This window comes from Lampetra fluviatilis, chromosome 26 (genome assembly GCF_964198595.1).
Source record: "Lampetra fluviatilis chromosome 26, kcLamFluv1.1, whole genome shotgun sequence".
Lineage (NCBI taxonomy): Eukaryota > Metazoa > Chordata > Hyperoartia > Petromyzontiformes > Petromyzontidae > Lampetra > Lampetra fluviatilis.
Genome location: NC_136300.1, coordinates 12,742,019 through 12,763,726, shown reverse-complemented (window position 1 = coordinate 12,763,726; position 21,708 = coordinate 12,742,019). Strand labels below are relative to the sequence as shown.

The 21,708-nt window shown below is 55.3% G+C and overlaps 1 protein-coding gene across 3 annotated transcripts in view; it reads right to left on the bottom strand.

The window, feature by feature from the left end:
- The window catches only part of ZFHX3 (zinc finger homeobox 3), a 325,534-nt gene that overhangs the window by 219,391 nt on the left and 84,435 nt on the right, over nt 1–21,708 (bottom strand). For 2 of the 3 annotated variants that reach the window (XM_078868818.1, XM_078868814.1), the window contains exon 3: nt 6,286–6,421. The gene's annotated coding sequence lies outside the window, so the exon portion shown is untranslated. Of the gene's footprint in view, nt 1–6,285; nt 7,046–21,708 lie in introns of those variants that run through there. The other variant, XM_078868816.1, reaches the window with a different exon arrangement.

The following is a 21,708-nucleotide window of genomic DNA, read 5'->3' as shown; positions in this document are numbered from 1 at the left end:
CGGGACGGCCGCTGCCTCGGAATTTACACGCAGGAGCGGGTACACGCGGTAACGAGCGGCAGTACAATGTGCGGACCAGACGCAAAGCAGAAGGCAAGATTTGGCAAGGAGCCAAAGCCAATAGGATGAATTACAGCGCCGCTTAACTGTGCAGCATTGATCCTGCCACTTGTTTTCTGAGCAGCAATTGGATCTCCCTCTGGCTTTTATTGACAGGGGGAATTTCCTCCGCGTTGATCGCAGCTACCGAGTCCCACGTCGCTCCTCCGCGCCGGTGACGGCCACGGGCGACCGGCCGGTCCCGGTCCCTCTCTGCCGTGTCCGATGGGAGTGTGCCACGGTCCGTGTGGCACGTGCGTCCGACCCGAGCCACCGCCACCGTCCAACCCCCTTTGTGTGCGAAGAAAGAAGAAGATGGAACCGTGCCAAACTCGTATTGGGAAGAGAAAAAAACCTAAACGGTAATAATGAAAACGAAATTATGCCCCCCCCCCCCGATCGCATGAAAGGACGGATTGAATCGGCGAGGCCCGGGGATGGAACCAGCGCGTCCGGGCGAGCGAGCGTCGCCAAGTTGGGGCACTTGGTCAGTGCGCGGCTCGCCATCGCTCCGGCGGCGGTCGCTCACAAAGCCGCGCTTGTCTCGGAATTGGCCCACGCGGGAAGATGCTCACGCCGGGGCCGGGGTTATTTGAAAATGGCAACGGAGAGAGAGAGCAGCGGAGTGGAGGTGAACGCACACAGCGCGGGCAATTAAATTAAACATGTGATGCAGAAAGACCGAAGGCGAGCGGAATTTTAATGCCGCCGCACAATTCGCGCATGCTAATCGGCAGCGCGCGACGAAACCGGGAGAAGGGGGGGGGGGGGGCGGCCCTCGCCCGGCGCAGGGGACCGGGCGGCCACCAACGGGGGGGCCGCTGTCTCGGCCGTGCGACGGAGCACGCCATCGCGCCCCCCAGCCCCGTCTTGCTTGTCATTTTAATAACATCTCCACACCACTTGGATTCTTATTACCCGTCATTTTCTTTACGAGACGCAGTGGCGGCCGCCCCGGCACAATTGCTCCCATATTTTATTTTGGTTAATGTCCTCTTCTACTCCTGCCAGGGAGCTCATTTGGCGGGCGGCCCCGCACTATGAATTTTGAGTGCCGCTCGTTTCGCACCGCGCCTCGGCCTTCGGGAAGACACGCAGCCTCGGGCTTGCCGAGCTGGGCCGTCATTTCCACGCTCCCACTGTTAGTTTTTTGGTGCGACGCGGCAAATCGCCTCCTCGTGCCCGGGGTTGGCAACGCTGTAATTCTCGCTGTCACAACCCTCGCGCCGCATCGCCTTGGGCAAGTCAGGAAACCAGACAACCGCAAGCTGCACTTGAAATTGCCCATCCTAAAAAATCTAACCGCAGCCAAACTAGCTGCTGAAAGGGCACGACTTTACAGACCGAAAATATGTCGCTAATTGCTAATTCCACCTTGAGTTAGCGGGGCACGTCGATATACCGCCGCTGTGGCCACGGCGCTTCCGCCACCGTCGCGCCGGATGAATTACAAACGCACGGGGAGAGAGGTCTGAGCGCAAGCACTCATAGGGAGCTCTTTCATGTCCGCGCGCCGCGCTTACCCGACGAGACGCCGGGCGACGCGCTAGCGCACAGACGGGAGCTGTCCGCGTCTCGCTCCCAGAGCTCGACGCCTGGGGTCGGTGCACAATCACACGATCACACGATCACTCGATCACATGATCGCACGATCGCTCGATCGAATGATCGCTCGCACGATCGCTCGCACGACCGCACGCACGATCGCTCGCACGATCGCTCGCACAATCGCTCACGGGCGGGCGCGGAGGACCCCGTGCGATGGGAGCAATGAGAGGATCCCCCGAATATTTTAAACGACGACGCAGAAACCATATGAATGAGGAAAGGAATAAAAAATAAAATGAAAGGCAGCGGGGTTATTATGCTGTGCATGTTTTGAATTAGTGGAAGAACATTTCATAAAGGTTACTGCGGTCCCAGCGAGAACAAAGGGAGAATGAGACTACAGGGCTCAGGCCATTACAGTGCACAGCTCTCTAAATCAAAGCATTTATAACACTAATAGAAAAACGTATTTTCATTTTAAGAATTTATTTTTGTTGGTCCGAAGTCAAATACCTCACGAGTGCCGCAGCGCACGACACAAACAAAAGTAGCTGCGGTGGACAGGGGAGGCAGGGGGCGTGGTTGTGTGTTTTTGTTATTTCATTACGTCTCCCCTCTTGGCCACGCGGTGTCTGCGCAGCGCGCCGCTCTGATCTGGTGATGGGAGGAACGCGGCCGGCCGGGAAACGGGCGCTCGACGTGACACGAGGCGCCGCGCTGACGGAAGCCGCCTAGTGACGGCGGAGCGCAGCAGCAGCAGCGGCGGCGGCGGCGGCAGGAGCAGTGGCAGCAGCAGCAGCAGGAGTGGCAGCAGCAGCAGCGACAGCGGTGGCAGTAGCAGCTGGAGCGGTTGCAGCAACAGCGCCCGCAATGGCAGGGCATGGAAGATGCTCGGCGCGTCGCGGACGGAACGTTGATGAAAGTCGCTTGAAACCGATTCCCGTACTCGCGACTCGCAGCGCGACAACGCGGGGAGGGAGAATCCTTTGTTATAACATTCACACGAGTTTCAACATGAACGTGACATCTAAGGCTAAGGCAGGGAATACAAGTTAATTCTTTTTTCACTTTTGTGTTCTTTAAAAACTTCACCGTAAATATCCCTCGAGACGGAGCGTCTCATTCGCAAAAGGGCGTCCCCGGGTGTCGATGGATGTACGCACAGCGAACACGGAAGGACGCGAAAACAGAAAAAACATTGTCGGCCCCTGATTTTCGTAACCAGTTTCGTCACAACGCTTATTGCCTAAAAAGGAAAAGCATTGTAGCTTATATAGCGAAGAGTTTGCAAATCTATAAGAAATGAACGATTGATTGAGACGGTGTGAAGAAAGAGAAGCAATGCAAACGAGACGGACAATCGAGATTTGCACGGTTGGCTACGTACGGTGCCAAAGAAGTTCAACACTCATGCGTACAATCCACACAGACAGCATCAAACTGTGGCCCGGAATCGTGACAATTGATCAAATTGCCAGAGAGCGGTGGTGGGGGGGGGGCGTTGTGAGGGGGGGAGGCGAAATAATTACACGCCCATCAAATACACAGCTGCAGGCTCCACACGTCCTTTGTCTGATGAGACAATAAGACAAAATAACAGCTCACAGCCCATGGTCAATCCACTGCTGGATGACGGGCCCTCCCCCCACGCCGTGTCAGTCACGGGGGATCCTTTGACCGTACCTGTACGAGGGCTCATTCATGGAGTTGGCGAAACATCCCAATGTAGAACCATAGAGCTTGGGAACAAATCGTTGGCGCGAGTTCAGGCTGCCGTTTCGCTCGTCTGTGGCTTCCTACGCCTCTGTGCACGTTACAAATTCAACGGTGCTGGGAGGCAATTTGCATCAATGGGGCGCCACGGTGGCGAGATGTTAACTACCTCGCCTGGTATGCAGGAGGTCGTGGGTTCGATCCCGACCCTGACGCTTGCCGTATATTTGGGGTTTGTGTGTTTTCCCCGTGGTCGCGTGGATTTTTCTCCGAGTCCTCCGGTTTATCCCTCCACAGTTAGGAGCAACGTGCATTTTGAGTATTTGGCTGCTATACATTTCCACGTGATGAGCCACTTCGTTGAGCTATCATTTGTGGCCAGGTCACTTCTGAAAAAGAGCTATACAGCTCAGTGGGCCTTAGCTGGTCACATAAACAGCACTACGGAGGCAGCAGCAAGGGTTGCTGGATCACACAACGATGTTATGAAACTCCATTCCTGTGGGCGTCACGGTGCAATAACCTGACTTGCCAGGAGAAGGTGGGAGAGCAAAATGTGAACTCCATTTGTTCCATCTGTGTGTCTTGTCGTGTTGCCCCCTCGCAATTGTGGCTTTTCTCCGTCTAGTTAGTCTGTTGTACTCCCACAAACACCGCTGTGCTGAACTAAGGAGTTACTAGTTCAGCACACCGCTGTGTTGGAGAACAAATGTTGCGGGTTTACTCTCCAACACACCGGTGTGCTGAACGAGTAACGAAGTGGCACGTTCTGTTTACGTGACAAACCTTACTAATTGGACGTGTCGGGTCGTGGCAGGTTTAACGAGGCATTTATATTTACGCGATCTAACCCAAAAACAAACCACTATTACGGATAATATTGGTCGCGAAAGCCCTACTACTACTACGAGTTAAACTCATTATAATTATTATTACTACTCCTCCTCGCTGGTCAGTGTGGTTCAGCAGCAGCAGCGGCAGCAAGGACAAAGCTGCGAATGCGCAAGGATCGCTGAACGCCGAGGTAGCGGAGTCTCGTCGTTTGCGAGGCTCGTCCTCTTGAGAACCGGGGAGCATTTTCCTCTCCGCGAGAGGCAAATTGGGGGGTCCTCATTGGAACGAGCGTTCACTTCCTGCGAGCGCGGGGCCGCGAGCGTTCGCGAAAACGAGCGGCACAGATGGCCAACGCCGCGGCCCAGCGCGGCGGCGCGGACGAAACGCCGCTCCCACAAAGGCCATGTGGTTCAGTGGCATCAAATCCAGGCCATTTGTAAATCCACATAAAAGATAAAACAAAAATTCGAGGGCGCGGGCGCACACACGGGGGTCGGCGGGAACCCCGGCGTTTTATACTTTACAACAAACACAGCAGAAGCCGGGCGAAACAGACTCCGGATAAAAGTTTGTGATTTTTTTTTATACACATGGAAAGAGAGAGAGCACTTTCACTTAGAATTCTGGCAGAATTGCGCCTGGATTCTGAGAGTCATTGAGTTCCATCAGGACTTCAAAGGGTCGTGGCTGCGGGATGGAGTTCTTTCTTGTTAAATGGACTCCAGAGTCACTGGGTCGGTGCCTCTCTCTGCCCGCTGTTGTTCACACATTAGTATGGGCTACCTTTGCTTTAGTCCCTGGAATTAACGGAGCGATTCCTTCTCTGGCCTTTCCACTCAATCGTTAAGATACCAGGGAGAAAGGCACAAAAAAATCGGGTTAGGACATGACTTAAGTCAATTGATTCACCGAATTGTATTAGAGAAAGTGGTAAGTATGAGTTTCTCTATTCCTGTGAACTGAGAACTTTATAAAACGGGAAGTCTATCGATCGGCCCGTATTGATCACGGAGAAGAAAAGCCAGCGCCGGTAATGAGGATGCTCGGCGAGGAGCGCTGGCAGAGCACGAGCCACGCGCAGCCGTGGCACAGGTGAAGGAACCGCGGCTAATGAACTTTCCCCCCACGCGGCGTCTCCAGGGCTCCCTTAATACGACAGCGCTTGTCCGTGTGTCTGTGCGCCCACGCATCTGTGTGTTTGTCCATCTGTGTGTGTTCATGTATTTATGTGTCCATGCACCTATACATCCATGCGTTGACACATCTGTACGGTGGTATATCTATGCGTCCGTGTGTATCTGAGAGTTGGGAGTAGTGGCATAGTGGTTAGCGCGCTGAGCTTCGAACCCAGTGACCCAAGTTCGCTTCCCACTCTCAGCCAACAACGGTGAAGGACATCTGAACTGGTCTTAGGCCTCCCCGAGGTTGACTCAGCCATAAATGGCGTGGTGTGCAAACATCAGCACCGGGGAGACAACATCGGCTGGGTGTAATGTTGGCGTGTGCCGTGGTGGCTTTCGCAGTCCCCCCAGGATAGGTCCTCGCCAACGGCACTCGCTCCTGTGCGTCCGTGTGCATGTGGATTGGTGAATTCCCTTTGTTCGTGCGTCCAGCCATCTGTGGGTTCGTGCATCTGAATCTGAACCTGGAAGAAAGCCCTTCTCTTTATTTAATCTCAGTCTCGTGCCAACGGCCGCACCTCGTGAACGCCGCGCCACGGAATGTTTTCCTGGCACCAGGCGACCTGCACGGGGCTCGCGATATGCGAAAGGTCAGAACACACGTCTGTGGCGGCTGTCCCAAAGCCAAATACATTTATGGGTTTTCTGTGCGCGTGTGTCTGCGTGAGCGCGTGTGGGAGAGAACATTTGTGTGCGATGCAACGTGACCGCCTGAGTTACAGATGAAGGCTCAACCGTCGCCTCCTGATCAGAATAACCTTTTGATACACACAGCTACGGCCACGGCAAAAAAGTGAAGGGGAGGACAAGGTGGCAGCCCGAGGAGGAGGAGTGGGCGAGGAGCGGAGTGGACCGGAGCGGGGGACTCTGGGACCGGGGGGAATCAATATGGAGAACGAGCCGAACTCACCTGCGCCACCGTCTTGACGCGCTGGACGCGCCGCCACCGCCGCCGCGTCTAGGTGCCGACGGCCGTGACGCAGAGCCGCCCGGGGACGGCTTTCGTTTCGCTCGCAGTTTGCACGGCGAGGCCGGGCTGCTGGCCGCTTGGGAAGAAAAAAAATAGAAAGCAGAGAAATAAAATTAATAAATAAATACGGCCTTGGACCAATTCGAGTTGGGAGGGGCCGACTCCACCAATCGCACCTAAATGACTTTCCTTTTTGGCGTAATGGTGCAATTACTGCGTGCGAGGCGCCTTTCTGCGGCACAACCTGCAGGGTTAATTTTTCTGTATGACAAGGCAATTTCCAGCGCATTTCCATTGCTGCAGGTCAGCGCAAGTGGCCGGGGAAAAATAATTGCGTGTCCTCAGTGGGTCGGAAACTGGTCGGGCTACAAGCGCACATCAGGAGGGGGCCTAATCGCTGCTGGCCCGGGATTTCAGATTTGGCGCACGGCTCACCGCCGCCGCGGCCGCCGCACGCACAAACGAGGCGGCGCAAGCAAGCGCGGGGTTCAGAGGACGGACGCGAACCGACGTCGCACGACGGCTACTCTGCGGCGTCCCGCCGCAACGTCGACGGCAACGCACCGACGAGAAATTCGACGGCGACGCGCGACCGGGAACGCGGCGCTTGGCTACGCGTTCGCAAAAGGGCTGCTCCGCCCCCCCTTAAACTTGAAGAGAACCGGACCGACACAAGCACGCTTAAATCGCAAAACGGCCCGTCGTGGCGGGGGGGGGCGTAACGGATCTGCGTTTGTAGTGTGAGTCCCGGTTGAAAAATCGCACGCGCGCCGTTCGAAACGTGAGATTCCCGGCACCTTTCGCTCCCCCGTCAACCCCCCGCATGAAGATTGATACGACGGAGGCACGGGGCAGCGGCATGACCCCATTACCCTGGCGCGCTAATAGACGACCCTTCGCATGCAGAAATTGGGAGTTTTACGCGATGCGCCATTGGCACCTGCCTTTACGAGCGCGGTGGCCCACCCCGCCTGCGCTCAAGCCTGAGAGCACATCAATTCCTGCTGCTGCTGCTGCTGCTGGAAATCACGGCCTTTTGTTTAGTGGCGGCGCCGGGAAGCGGGGAAAAAAAGGGAATTCAGATGAGCCGGCGCGAGGGGGCCCGGACATCGCGGATATCCGGCGGCCGCATGGACGCACAGACGAGGGGGAAGGCGCCGAGCGAGTGTGCGGACGGGAAACAATAATTTTTTTTCTTCACAATTTCATTAAAACGAATCCATGGCTTGAATGAAAATAAATAAATAACAATTCCTGCAACTGAATTGCAAAACTAATGATACTGAAAATGTCCCAGTATAACTATGATTATCAGGGGCTTATTTATAAAACAGATAATGAATCTCGGTGGGCTTGAGCCATTTAAATGTCACTGAAATAAATTCTCAACTGTTTTCAATGTAAATCATCATCATCATCATTAACCATCTCGGGCCACTGAAGCGTGACTGCCTCCCCATGCCAGCAACACCACGCATGACCTTACACGGCCAAAACACACGTGTCTTATATCCATGTCGAACATGCACCTCTCTATACGTCCCACCGCTCCCGCATGTACACCCCTCAACACACGCATCTCTCTCTCACATCTCACATACTGCTCTCCCACGGATGGCGCAAGTACATCCCACCACACGCATCTCTCACACCTCGCGTACATCTGTCACACGTGCCTCACAGCTGTATCTCTCATCACAGACACAATCTCCTCACATCTCTGGTTCCATTGTAAGCAGAGCTGTTCTCTCACCATGTATGTACCATGTACACTTCCATATGGCATTCCATAGATTTGGAAGTCATGAGTTGACACGACACACACCGTGTATATCCCTGTGTGTGCATACAATCGCACACACGCACAACAATTAACCCATCACTTTGGATGAGAGTCACACAGGTGACATTCCACTCCCGTTAATGTGCGGCATATTCTAATCATCTGAGGCCGAAGCAGGGAAGAGAGAGAGGACGACGCTTGAAGGGGCCAATGGTGAATCGGACACTGAGAGGCAGCGAGGGTCCAATGTGGTGCCGAGGTAGCGAGATGCTAACTCCCTCGCCTGGTATTCAGGAGGTCGTAGGTTCAATCCCGACATCGACGCCTGCTGTATATTTGGAATGTTCTCCCCGTGGTCGTGTGGATTTTTGTCCGGGTCCTCCGGTTTTTCCCTCCACATTTAGACTCAACATCACGCGTTTATTGTATTTGGACGATAATGAGCCCACTTCGTTGAGCCATCATTTGAGACAGCCAGGCCGCTTCTGAAAAAGAGCTGCCTAGCAGCTCAGCGGGCCTTTACCTGCTAAATAGAAACAAAAATAGTTGATGCTTCAGTTCAATGTCACCAGCGCTCCTCGGTGTGCGTGGGCGCTGGAGTAGAGGAGATCCCGGGCGCGAAGAGCCACGATGGAGGGCAGCGGGGGTGCCAACGACGCCGCCGACAATCACGGCGCTCGGAAACGGGAGCGTAGTAGTAGCGGCAGTAGTAGTGAAGAAAAGAAAATAACATCTCCGCAAAATGGAAATATTCGGACAAGGCTGTGAAGCTGGGAGGATTATCCGAGATTAAATCTCAGCGTGGAAAATTACTTTTCCTAAACAGGGCGGCCGCTTCAGTTTTAGATTGAGAGCGTTTTGTCCGCGGAGCCGCACGGAAGCGAAGTTGGGGAGGGGAGTGCATGGCGCGCGGGGAGCGGCGGAAAGCGGCGACGCCGCGAACCGCCGCCGGTTTCTTCCGATCGGGCGGAAAGAAAGTAACGACGCGAAATGTTATCGCGAGAAAAAACGCGAGCGCCCGACTGACACGCGGGATAGCACGAGGCGGCCATTGTGGATTTCGGCTGTCGCTGGGCACCCCAGGCTGCGTTGCCGCGTCGCGATCTTCACGTCGCCGACGATGCCCCGGGTAGGGAGGCAGCGTACGGCTTGCGGGCTGCGGTTGCCTCGCAACTCGAGACCACTTCGCCATTTTCCCCTCAAATGAGAAAAGATGACAGCAGCCAAGTTGGATGAAGATGGGGACCAGGAGGAGGATGGGGACCAGGAGGGGGATGGGGACCAGGAGGGGGACCAAGAGGGGGACCAGGAGGGGGACCAGGAGGGGGACCAGGAGGGGGATGGGGACCAGGAGGGGGGTGAGGACCAGGAGGGGGGTGGGGACCAGGGTGGGGGATGGGGACCAGGAGGGGGATGGGGACCAGGAGGAGGAGGGGGACTAGGAGGGGGGTGGGGACCAGGAGGGAGATGGGGACCAGGAGGAGGAGGGGGACCAGGAGGGGGGTGGGGACCAGGGTGGGGGATGGGGACCAGGAGGGGGATGGGGACCAGGAGGAGGACTAGGAGGGGGGTGGGGACCAGGAGGGGGATGGGTCCGAGCCACCGAGACAGATTTAGGAAGATGACTCCGCCCCTCTCTCTCATACACACACAAAATTGTCTGCAAGAGGCAATCTTTCACTTTGATATTTATGATCAAAGGCTTCTGCAGAGAGGGGACAAAGAAGCAAAGGAGCAATTCTCAGCAGTGAAAGATGGATGAGCGCCGGCCCTCGTCCCCGGATATTATTCAAAGGCCACTTCAGCCGAGGACGCCCCGATCCACCGAAGCAGCGGCGCCCGTGCACAGCACGCCGCTCTCCAGCAGAGTCAACAGCGCTGGCCCCCCGACACCTCCGTGTGCGTCGCGCGCTGTTGTTCGCCCCCCGGCGAGGCGAGGCGGTGGGAGGGAACATGGCAGAGAGCGGTCGCCGTCCAAATGACGGCGCCCGTCGGACACGGACGACGCGAGGGCGCCTCGGGTTTACCGCTCGGTAAGAAAACAGGTTTGCATTTGTAGGTGGCCGCGGGCCGAGTCGGCTCACACCACGCGGGTGTCTGCACTACTTGTGTGACTGGTGGAACAAATCAAAGTGAGCGCTGAGTTCCGTCTTCAAATGAGCATCCACGCGGTGCTCAGTTTCTTAATCTTTCACAGCCCTGAGCCAGCGACAGGAAATTACACATTCCCATGGCGAGTCTCGTCAACAGGACAACCGCCGTTGACGCCCCAAACAAAGTGGTAGCTATTTTGTTGACCCTGGAGAGATGATGGGCCAACAACCACCATCCGAGATTCGAGCTCACAACTTTTTCATTTTGAGCTGCTCGCTCTAAGCGCCGACCCCGTCGCCGGGCCCGTTAAATGGTGAAATCGCAAATACCAAAAAACGATTACAATCAGCACGTCTCGCAGTGCAGGCATGGCCAATGAGCACGTGCAAATGAAATTCGCCATAAAAGTGGCAGCAGCAGCAGAAGTAGAAGCACACAAAAAGATGCAGAAGCTGCAATAGAAGCAACAAAAACAGCAGAAGCAGTAGCACGTGCAAAACGGCGTGAGAAGCAGCAGCAGACGCAGCTATACAAATACAGCAGCAGAAGCAGCAAATAAAGAAGCAGCAGCAGACGCAGCTATACAAATACAGCAACAGAAGCAGCAAATAAAGAAGCAGCAGCAGACGCAGCTATACAAATACAGCAACAGAAGCAGCAAATAAAGAAGCAGCAGCGGATGCAGAAACGGGAGCAGATGCAGAAGCAACAAAAGCAGAAACAGCAGAAGTAGCAGGAGCAGATGCAGCAGCAGAAGATGCAGAAACGGCAGCAAAAGGGCCCCGGTGGCAGAGCGTCTCGCGCGTGATTTACACCGCCAAGGAGGAGCCGCATTGCAGTCAGCAACGACACAATTTGCCTGCCCTAAATCCCATCACTGTCACAAACCGGCGGGCCCGTATCGATTTCCCCTTGCTCACTAACTTAACCACCACGTGGGCAGCGCGGAGAGCAAATGTCACACCTAGTTCATCCCCGTGGGTAATGGATCGTCCTTAAATTAATAATAATTTGAGCTAATGAAAAACAAGTCTCCAGACAGCAGTGATTCCGGCACCTGGGGGGAAGCCAAGTTAGAGCTAAAGTAACTGCCACTATCCATTGCTATCAGGGGCCGGCCGGGGTTGAGGGCCACGCGTGCGGGGCGGCACACGGAGAGGAGCGCTCCGAGGGCGGAACTCTCCGGCCCTCGTACGGCGGAGGCCGGGGGCGCCAGCTAAGGGCGGCCTCGCCACCACGCGCGGTGTAGTAGCGAGCCGCACACCCCCACGGCATGCGTCGGAGTCATTTCCGTGGTTTGACGTATGTACCGTATGTTGAATTTCTTTCTCACCCCACGTAGCCAACCAAGGGGGGGGGGGGGACGACGACAACAAACTGAATGCAAAAAAGCAGCTTTATCAAGAAAATACATTCCTGCGGAGGGAGCTGGTAGGAACGTTGGGTTGCTCGGTCAATGGCCAGTGTCAACGGCGGCGTGGTGTATTCCGCAAATATGGCCGACTGTGAGGGCGGGAACAAGCCGGCGTGAGTAGGTTAAACGCTGAGTTTTATAAGGGCACCACGGGGTGACCAGCCCCTCCCCACCCAGCCCCACCCCTCCCACCCAGCCCCTCCACACCCACCCCTCCCCACCCAGCCCCTCCCCACCCTTCCCACCCAGCCCCTCCCCACCCTCCCCTCTCCACCCAGCCCCACCCCTCCCATTTTTGGATGCACGACGGACGGACACAATAATCCCCTGTGGGCTGGTGGAACCAGGTGGTTCCTACCAGTATTAGTTTGTCAAACTAGATGAGGATTTAAAAGTGCATAGCTCCCAGTGGCTTCCTAATATCAGAAGGAAAGAGCGTTCCAGACGGCCGCAGGAGCCCATCCAAAAGCGCCGTGCGCGCGTTTAAAAACAGCACGCGCGTGTTGTTGCCAACGTTGGCAACGTTAGCGAACCCCCAAGTGAACACGTGTTTGGTTTCCGAGTAAGATAAGCATGCGCCCAAGCTGTCCGGGCGATCGATGCACGCGTACAGACGCACGCCCGTGCCGCAGACTTATAACGTCTTTTAAGAGCTCGCTTTAATTAAGGTCAAAAGTCAAGTCAAAGTGTCTCCATGCTAGAACGAGCAGGGGGCGGTGCTCATCTGCGTGAGTGGCTCGTCCAAGCCAGCAGTGGAAATCTCGCGTGCCTGCGGGCGGGGAGGGGGTTATTGAGGGGTCACGGTCCTTGCATTTCCACCGAGCACATACGTGCGTTTATTGTGCAGTCGCTCGCTCTCCGTCGCAAAGAGAAGCCTTCTCGGCGGCCTCTCTTTGGGCGATAAGCGACGCTCGCCTGTCCGTCTAATCGGCCGGTGAGACGCCGAAGCACCGCCGCTCGGCGCGCAAACAGAGCAGTGGCGCGTCAGCTCCCCGGCCACGGTCTGCCCCCCCCCCCCCACACAATGCCGCGGCTCCGTCAAAACACGGCACGAAAATAAAATCACTTTAGCCGCAAACTTTTCCATTTTTGCGTCACGCTAGGAGCTTTTAATTCGCGTCTCCGCCATCGAACAGCAAACGTGCATCGGACTGCACAAATTGCTGTCACCGGCGTTTACGCTTGAAGTGCACAGGGAGCAAAAAGGATGAGGCCCTGTCACGCCTGGCTCCATCACAGGACACTCGGTGCTCAATCTACTCCGGAGGAAGAGGCGCCCGGTGCTTACGCTGTGCCGCATGACTGCCGTTCGTGCCGACAGCAGCGCACTGCACCTTACTGCCGGGTTTTAAAATGCCGGCCCCACTGCAACACTTAACAGCCACCCGATCTGTAAACCAGACGGAGCGTTGCCAGAAAATGTGCTTTTAGGATGAAAGTTATATCATGCTTTTAAAAGCGAATCTGTAAAAATAAAAAATAAAATCCTTCCTGGCTTTCCATTTGATTTCGCGAAAAGGTACAATTGCATTACGTTGAATACTCGCATTTGTTACAACAGATTATTCTATTATTCAACTCGCAATTGCTACAGAGCTCCCTGTTAGGACTTATAAATGTTTGATAATTTCTGCTTCCAACTCATGTAAGGTTAATGTAAAGCAAGGCTGCTAAAGGACACCGCGCGTAGATTTTGTAACGCTGCACCGCCCAACCACGCCTTGAACACGGCCCGGCTATTCCTCGCCCTCGTTAAGGAGCTACACGCACCTCAACGCTGTTAACGAGCTGGTTGCGCCGGAACATCGTTCATGCGGCCAAGGCCGCGTCGTTTATTTTTGTGCCACAACCGCTAATTCCCCCCCCCACCCCCCCCCCCCAAAATGAAACCGTAATTGGCGCGAGAGCGGCGGCGGTCTTGGCGGCGTTAGTGGCGGCGGTGACAGCGTTTGCTTCGACGCACGAATACCGACCGTAGCACCGCCACTGCGGAGAGAGTGCATGGCGGAGTTGTGAATTAGACGCACGTTAAAATTCTGCTCAAAAAGGTATTTTGCAGCAACGGTGGTGGTGGCGGCGGCTGTGCTGGCATTGGTGGTGGCGGTCAGCACGGTGAACACCGCGGGAGCTCCGCGGAGCAACAAGGGGCAGCGTCGATGTCAGCGACATGATTGAGCGAGCGCAGGTACAGCCCGAAAGAAGCTCCATATCAATTACATTTACAGTAAGACACCAAACGGCGTTGTTGGTATGTGCATGGTTTTTTTTCACCTTGGCTCTTAGACCGTGGGATAAACTTCATTTCCCCGTGAGTGATAAGGAAAATTACCCGCGCCGGTATTTTGGAGATGGCAGCAGATAACCGTCAGCAAATTGTGCGCGTGTCCTATGCTGCTGAGTTTTGATTAGATGGCCGGGTCTTTTTTTTTTGCTCTCTCCCAGGACAGCAAGGCAGCGAGGCATTAGAGGGGATTGAGGAAGTGCAATTTTGAAGATGTCACCCAATATCTAATTATTGATTTTTTCTTCTGGGAGAAATTAACCTGTCCTCTTGGAATAATTTTAAAGCCGCTTCTGAATCCCCTTGTTATGGCAGGGCTGATGGGCAGTAATTGAACGCAACGCTTCCGAGTCCGTGTCAGGTGCGTCCGGTGGGGGGGGGATCGCCGCTGGAACGCTGGCAATCCTTGCGTCCCCGGCGCCAGATTTCACGCCGCTCTTGGCGAGCGGCCGGCGCTTGACAACTCGTATTTCACACGTATTTTTAGATTGCTATTCGCACGAGGGGGAAAGAGAGAGAGGGGGGAGAGAAAAAAAACAACAACCCCATTTCGCCGGTAAGCGGTTGCACAAACCGAAGCCCGACCGGCATCGCTGCCGCCCACCGCACAGTGACGAGGCAAATCTGCCGAATCAAACGGCGACGTGCGTATGTAAACACGGGGCGTGCGTATCACGCGCCACGTGCGGTCGTGTGGGCGACATGCGCTACGCAAGTCATACCACTCGGGGCACAGAGGCTCTACGCCGTCGGCAGCGCGGGCAACCCCTTCGCTGCAGACCGGGGTTACGCGCACCTATTAAGCACATGTTTTTAACAATAACTTTCCTGAAATTGAATTAGATTTTTTTCTCTCTTTTTGAAGCGTAGGGGAAGGGGTTGAAGGGGAGCCGAGCGGGGGGGGGGGGCAAGGGGCTGCTGTGGACTGGAATGTGAAAGATTTTTAAGAGGCGCCTTGCGTCTGCGGAGCGTGCTGCGCCGTTTTTCTCAGGGCCTTGGTGTGCCGGGGGCCTTTGCTGCCAATTAGCTCAGTGGGGGCGATGCCCATCATTTCTGTTTCAATCACACGGCAGTCATTTTATTCCAGAAACTTTCATCAAAAATCACAGCAGTTGCTCATTCATTCCCAGCACCGGTGGAGTCCCCTCTGTAACCCTCCTGCCGTCGCGGAGTGAACCGCACCGGGCCGGAGCCACCGTCATCCGCGTTGCCACGCTCCTCTCGCCGCTCTGCCGGTGAGAGGAACGTAGTGTCTGGAATCGGGAGTCCGGAATCGTCCCAGCAGTCGGCGGGCGGTGGCGGCCGCAGATAAATCGTGGTAAAAGTGACAGCGCCGGTGGCTGGCAGATACATGTGGCACCGTACTGGCAAAATCCGGCGGGGCACAGTAGTGCGGTTCCACACGCACCGCCGCAAACCGTCGGGCAGGCTTCCGAACATCGAGTCCGGCGCGGGCCGTCGTGGCTGGAACGGGTTAAATTACTTCAGAAATCCAGTTTATATTCCCTCAGATGTCTAACAAGCAATGGATATAATCAAGGGTTGGTGGTAGCCAGGAATCAATACTCTCCGTCTCCCCGTGGCATCCGCGGAGATTGGCCATTTGATGGGAGTGAAGTGCAGTCGTGCTGTGCCTCGGCCCAGGCAGGGGAAGACGAGAGGAGATTTACGCCACCAAAATTTTTAACAAGGTCTTTAGCTCTAGCGCCGCCGCGGCTCCGCAGAGATAACACGGCCTCGCCGGGCTGGCACGTGGGCCGCTCCGGGGAACGCCGGGCGGCCCGGGAGGGTTACGCAGAAAACGCCACCTCCGTTGCGGGCACGGCGCAACAACACTCGCAAAGCCACGTTGGACTTAACAACCAAGGTTCAGCGCTCTCGTATTTGTCTCTGATTTCCCGTCGCGTTAAGTGCACGAGGGTGAAATGGACACCGTCTTGGCATGCACCGGACGTTCCGTTGCCTTGTTCATGCGCAGAGCTACCGCTGCGCCCTCGTTTCCGGAACAAAACGTGGGATGAGCTGCAGCTGCAAGACACACACGCCACACACACACCACACGCACACCACACACACACCACACGCACACCACACACACAGACACACCAAACACACACACCACACACCACACACACCACACACGTGCCTCTCCCTCCGTAGCCTAAACCAGGCAAAGCTCGTTTCACTAATCGTACCAAATAATGTCACTTGAGTCGTACAAATGTTTAAAACCAACAAAAAAATCACACCGAGACACATAAACCTCCACGGCATCGCAGTCTGTCCGGACACATGAGCAATATGTGGACTTGCCTCGAGCCCCCACTTCTTTAAGGGCCCCCTCAAACCGATTTGTCTCACTCTGTGTCTGTCTGGCTCCACGTCTTCATGTATGTCTGTCTCTCTCTCTCTATGCCACTGTGTGTATGTGTGTGTGCGCGTCTCTTTCTCTGTGTCTGTCTCTTTCTCTCTCCAGCTCTCTCTCTGTGTCTGCCTTTCCTTTATGTCTGTCTCTCTCTGTATCTCTCTCTTGTCGATGTTTCTGTCTCTTTAGCTCTCTTATTTATCTGTGTCTCTCGCCATGTCCGTCTCTATCCACGAGTGTGTCTCTATCTCTCAATGCCCGCCCTGCCACCTGTATGTACGTATGTTACACTTCTTTCGCACCACTCATAGCCAACCGTGCCAATCGGCACCCCATTGCACACGCACGCCGGGCCCCACCTGGTGTTGAGACGGCGAAAGGTGCACGATGACACCCAACGCCAAAGATCCCATAGGTGCGTGACGACACCCAACCCCAAAGATCTCATAGGTGGGTGACGACGCCCAACCCCAAAGATCTCATAGGTGGGTGACGACACTCAACCCCAAATATCCCATCGGTGCCCGATGACACCCAACCCCAAAGATCTCATAGGTGGGTGACGACACCCAACCCCAAATATCTCATAAGTGGGTGACGACGCCCAACCCCGAAGATCTCATAGGTGGGTGACGACACCCAACCCCAAAGATCCCATCGGTGCCCGATGACACCCAACCCCAAAGATCCCACTGACTGCTCCAAGCGGCACATTCCAAGGCAGGTGACGAATGCATCTACCGCACCGTGAAATGGGGGGGAACAAAACGCATCCCAACAGAGCACGTGGCGATCTCCTAACAACGCACCGCGCCGCCCGTCTCATCCCTGCCACACAAGCCCCGCCGGGGCCCTGCTGTCGTTTAACTAACGACGCGGCCGAGGGCGGCCGTCATGACGGCACACGCGATGGCGAGCCCCTTCCGCCGCGCCGCCACCGTCCCATCGGGCTCAGCGGCGCGCTGCCCGGCGAAGGGGCCGCCCGAGCCCGCGGGGGGCCCGGCGAGCGGCGGGCCCTCGAACGCGACTCCGAGTTCCGCGGGCGGCCAGCCGGGAGCGCGCGTCACCACGTCGCCAATCCACGATAACCGGCACGGAGTACGCGGCAAAACAACTCTCTTGACGGACACGGCGTGGGGAGACCTTCATCCAGCAGTGGATCGACCAAGGGCTGAGAATTATCAGTGCAATTGAATGAGCGGGCACCGAATCACAGCGGCCGTCAACGAGTTTGCTGCGAACACGTCCTCAAGGAATAAACAAACGTCTGGCTCGCAAAGTCAAGGGGTGCGTAAAGCTCGGCTGCAAAACCGTCCGTGTCAGGAGCCGGAGTGTGGACGATTTAATTTATGCCATCAAGCGCCGGCGCGGAGCCTTCACCGTCCAGAAGCAGCGGGCTGCCTCAGCCCGGCTCTACCACACTCCCTCCGCCTCTCCCCGACTCACTCTGCTGCACCTGCTCTCGGATCAACACTGCAGCTTTGGCTAAATTTCCTCTGAGGAATATCCTCCTCCTGTCCCACACAAATTGACCTTGCCTTGAGGAGTGCAGTAAATCTGCCGGAGCCTCGCAGAGAGTAAGCTTTTAAGGAACCCCATGCGCCTCTCGCACTGTACCACTGCTACCGCTCTTTACCCCAACGGCCGACTCCGGATCGCGCCGCGACAGAAACCATGGCCCTCGCCACTCGGTGCCGTGGCCTCACCGCAGCCGGCGTCGCAGGGGCGTGAGGACTCGGGGAGCCAAACCGGGTTGGGGGGGGGCGGCACATCACGAACGCAGAGCACAAACACGCGGAGACGGGGTGCAATCGCGCCGGTGCACAAAGAAGGCAGCGTGAGGGCACAGAATCTGCGACTTGACGAAGAGCGTCGCGTCGGAGGGTCGTGCCGCTTTACGTTTCGGCACGACGTGCGGTGGCGTGCGCAGCGCCCCGGGAACTTCCGCAGGAAAATCGTGCCGCAACAACGCGCGGCGCGACTTGTGAGAACCTCGGAGATCCGACGCAGCGGAGCGGCGTGGACTCACGTGGTGGGGCGCGACATAAAGCCTGGCTGCGCGCGGCCTCCGGTGCAAACGCCGATGCAAGGGCAGCGCAAGTGGCGCAGCCGACGAGCGCGTAGGCACCGGGGGACCACGGACCGGGAAGGCCCAGACACCTGGCTAGGGAGAGAGGTGGAGAGCGGCCAGGGGAAGGGCCACCCCCCCCCCCCATCCCTTGCACCATGGTCATCCCGCACATACGATGAGCACGGTTGGCTACGTATAGTGCGAAAGAATTCTCAACATACACATATGGCAACCACACTGTGCATATGAAAGTAGCCGCTATGCTTCCACCTGGAATGAAAGTTTAAAGAAACCCAGCCTGAAATGGCCGTTGTGAATCAGCGATCAATCGCTCAGCACGATCCCCACTGTGCGTCATCTCAGTTTCATGACAGCGACTCAGATCACCCCCTCCACTGCCCCTTCCCCCCCACCGCCCCCCACACTTGCAACTCTAGATGCGCAAGTCCTCCTTCTGATTTGTACAGCATCTGGAGACACGGTCGTTCACACTAAGAAACACACGGTGCAGTCAAGTTGCATTGCATCATCTCTCGTTAATTGCGATTACTCTCTGCCCATCGCCAAAATCAACCGAGGAATGTGCCCGATCTCGGCAGCTAAGCAGAGCTGGAACTGTATAGTTGCTTGAATGGGCGGCTACCGTGTGTAACAGGCGTTGCAGGCTACGCGACTGTTGAGGGGCAGTGCGTTAAATCTACACATTGTACTCTGCTTCCACGCCGTCACAATTGTGCACCCTGCGTTCACCAATCGCCACTAACCAGGGAGATCAAATACCGTTCACTCACCCCCCCCACGAGCCACGTAACATCAGGGAGGCACTCATCCAGCAGCAGACGGATCGTGACCAACGACGATTAATATTATTTGTGTGTCTTGTGCAAACCCCGGTGAGAGAGAGAGAGTGGGAGGGAGGGAACGTGCAAATCTCCAGAGTCAGGGCAGCAGCAATGTCTGCGAAGGCGTCCACTGCGGCGCAAGCTCCCGCTCGTGTCGTTCCGTTAATTTTACAAAGCACCGATGTTTACGATCCACCAGAGCCCCCACGTTAAGTGAGCAGGCTCCGGTATGAAGACACACACACACACACATCCGCGCATTGTGCACGGACTCCATGGATAATGTACGAGATTAAAACGCATGGTGTTTTAAGTGACAGCGGTGTCTTCCAGCTATACGGCTCATATTGACTTCTGTCAATAAATGTAATGCTTACAACTCCCTCAAGAATAGCGAGGGCGAGTTTGTAAAGATTTTACATGAATTCCGACTTGCTCGCTCTACAACCCTAGACACGACGATGAAATCCACGTAACGACGAATACCGCCCGGGGGCTGCGTTCCGTGTTCCTTTGATCGGCCGTGCACAGCGAAGCCCCTTATCGCCGTGGCGCACCTGCATTATTCTCCAGGTGAACGTGACAAATGAACCGAGCTCTCGTCTGCTTTTTCCAAATCAATGCGGACGGTCTAACCGAGGCGAAACCCGAATTCCTCCCATGCGAGCCCTGAACACTCTACGAGTAGCCGTCCGCATGCGCAAAACAAAAAGGCCATTGTCTGGCAAATGCACGGTGGACCCGGCAGATGGAGGAGCTCTTGGGAAGCGGGGGGCAGCTCACACAACGTTGCCCCTTGGCCGATACGCGCCGGCCGGGTGGGCGGGCGCGGCTCCGAGGTGTCCTGTTCGTGTCGATGCACGCGTGTGGCCAACGGCGCGCTGCAGGAACTCGTGGCCCTTCCTTCGTACGGCCTAGCAAGGGCAACTGCGAGTGTGTTTGTCGTGAGCTGGCCCAACACTCCAACTGTAAGACCACAGAGCTTGGGAAATTTGTTGGCGCCAAATTCTGGCTGCCTTTGCGCGTGTCGCCAGTTCCACGCTACATAGCGTCAATAGTGCATCTGCACGAATGTCGTTATATAAAGTATCGGGTTGTAGAGTTTATTTAAACAGTTTATTTAAACATGCGGTTTAGCCAGGTTTCCGTTGCACTGTAAACCATGTGTTTGTGCTGGTGTCAACCCCCTTTCATATCCTCTGTGGTGTGTACCTGAATCGTTTTATTGATACAATATTTTGGGGGAAAAACCCCATAAAGTATCATCATTATTAGCATTTATTCTAAAATAATAATTATTATAGTGAAGTGGCTAAGCCATTCAATTGCAACGAACTGCGAGTTGGTGAACTCCAGATGCAGCCACGAGTATATTGGGGGCTGTGCGAAGTTACGTTGGCCATAGTTTAGAATTCGTCGCTGGAGTCGCCCAACGAGGGTGGTCTCCGATGTTCCACTTGTCCAGCAGCGATCCACCGCATCTTCCGCGTGGTTTGTGCCCAAGGTGAAGGTCGCGCGGATGTCACGGATTCCGTTCCTGTATGGAGAAGGTGCAAAAGCGCGGCCTTCCAATGCCAACCGGTGACCAGCGGCGCCGAGCGGAATGCTCCGCAGGGGGGGTGGGGGCTGTGGGGAGGCCACGTGCGGTCATGGCCATCGCGGGTCCACAAACGAGGTTTGGGGTGACAAGGCTTACAAATCGCAAACGGTCATTTTATCCTTTGTTGGAAATTTACGTGAGTCGCGTGTTTAGGGGCCTGAGCTGCAGCGTGTGCACACGCTATAACTGGGCGCGCGTGTGGGGCTTTCGACAAATTTGCAACCGTCGTTTTCTATAAATACGAATGAAAAAGAATGATTTTTTTTTTACTGCCAATTGAGCTCTGAATAATCATATGTGCGGGTACAATCAATGTTTTATTACTTTTCAAGAATAAGGGCTACTCCTACATCGCCTGCAAATGCTATTTTTAGGTAAATAAATACCCATAATTGGAATTTACAATGCAGCTAATGTATATTCGTTATTTTCAGCATCATTGTCATTAGCAGCAGCCACTGCTGAAGGCCTCCCTAAGTCGTCACTGTCCCCAAAGGTCTCAAGATGCAACGATCCACTTGGCATATGAGCCAAACACAGGAATCATTATAAAACCAGTCATTATGTTGCTAGGCCTCGTTGAAAGATCATTGCCAAACATCCCATTGCAGGACCCTCCTGAAAAGGAGTCCTGAGATTCAGCAAGGCTTTGCGATTATGAAGCAGAGTCTTATTACTAATTCTGCAAACACTCCCACGCACGCTTCCACTCAATTAGCCCGCTGATAGAGCAATTAACAGGCAGCACCATTTAGGGCGCTTAACGTTTGGTCGTTAACATCCACAAAAGCGCTCAGCTCCCCAAGCACGCCGCACCGCTCGCGTCTCTGCCGATGCTACGCTGGGCCGTACCTCTCCCCTCTGTCGCCAGCAGCTCCACCACATTCGGGGCCTCGTTTCCCAAATTCTCGTC